Raw genomic sequence first — 1,096 nt, 5'->3', positions numbered from 1 at the left:
ACATTTCATTATATTATTTTGACTTTTTCTTCTCGAGCTGCCCTTTGAAATTTTCTGTCTAGCTCTTTTACCTCCCCATTTCTTCCATTTGCTTTAGCATTTCTACACTGGAGAGCAAGTTTCAGTGTCTATTCTGATCTGCATTTTAATCGTTTCCTTCTTTCTTGTCTTCTTAATGACCTTTTGCTTTCTTCCTGTATGATACTCTTAATGTCATTCCACAAACTCTTCTTTGTGGTCTTTGGTCATTAGTGTCTAACGCATCAAATCTATTCTTTTTTTTTATTTTTTTAAGTTTTTGTTGTGAATTGAGTGATAGTTTATATGGGAGAACGTTGGTTTTACACTCATCATTTCATTGCCTCAATGATTACATTCTCCTCCGTGCATCATTCAACTGTATTTGCTTCTATTCACTCTGGTTTTTTTGGCTGTACACAAAAGCACTCAGGAATATATAATAATTTAAACAACCTAAGGGCACATTCTTCAAGCTTGCCTCTTGGCCACCAGCACACAACTTTTTTCTTTCCATGAGTCTAGAGTTCTCAGCGGCTCTATCTCTCATGTTCTCATCTCTGCCTCCATTTCTTGTGTTGCTGCTCTCTGGAGAGGGTCCCACATTCCATTCATGCTCTTCTCCCTTGAGAAGGGTCCTCAGTTCCTGGACTGTAAGATTAATTTAAGATTAAGTTTTGCTACAAAACTTCTTCTACCTTTATAGTTGTGACAATCACAATTAGTCATGATAACAATTATTCATTATTGAATCATTAGAATTTTATCCTCATCTCCTTTCACCAGACCTATCTAGACAAGATGAAAACTATTCAGTGGGGATTCTGCCTTCCCCCGCACACTCTGAAACTTAACTCCCTCTTGAAAACTTGTAAACCAGTCACTTTGTGCCTTTATAGCCCTCCCCCATTTTAGGTAGACAGTGTCTAAGTTGCCCATCCCTATCAACCCTGTATATGGAGGGGATAGGATCAAATCTGTTCTTGAGATGATCTGTAAATTCACATGCAAGGTCATATAATGGCTTGCATGGACTTGTTTTCAATTTATTCAGCTTCAGCCTGAATTTACATAAGAC

At 37.6% G+C, this 1,096-nt stretch overlaps 1 protein-coding gene across 2 annotated transcripts in view; it reads left to right on the top strand.

The window, feature by feature from the left end:
* Positions 1-1,096, top strand: part of SLC44A1 (solute carrier family 44 (choline transporter), member 1) — a 178,272-nt gene that overhangs the window by 129,664 nt on the left and 47,512 nt on the right. The gene's annotated exons all lie outside the window — the stretch shown is intronic.

Source organism: Chrysochloris asiatica, unplaced genomic scaffold (assembly GCF_000296735.1).
Source record: "Chrysochloris asiatica unplaced genomic scaffold, ChrAsi1.0 scaffold00069, whole genome shotgun sequence".
Taxonomy (NCBI): Eukaryota; Metazoa; Chordata; class Mammalia; order Afrosoricida; family Chrysochloridae; genus Chrysochloris; species Chrysochloris asiatica.
Note: the sequence above shows the minus strand (reverse complement) of the source record. Positions and strands in the feature narration are given on the sequence as shown.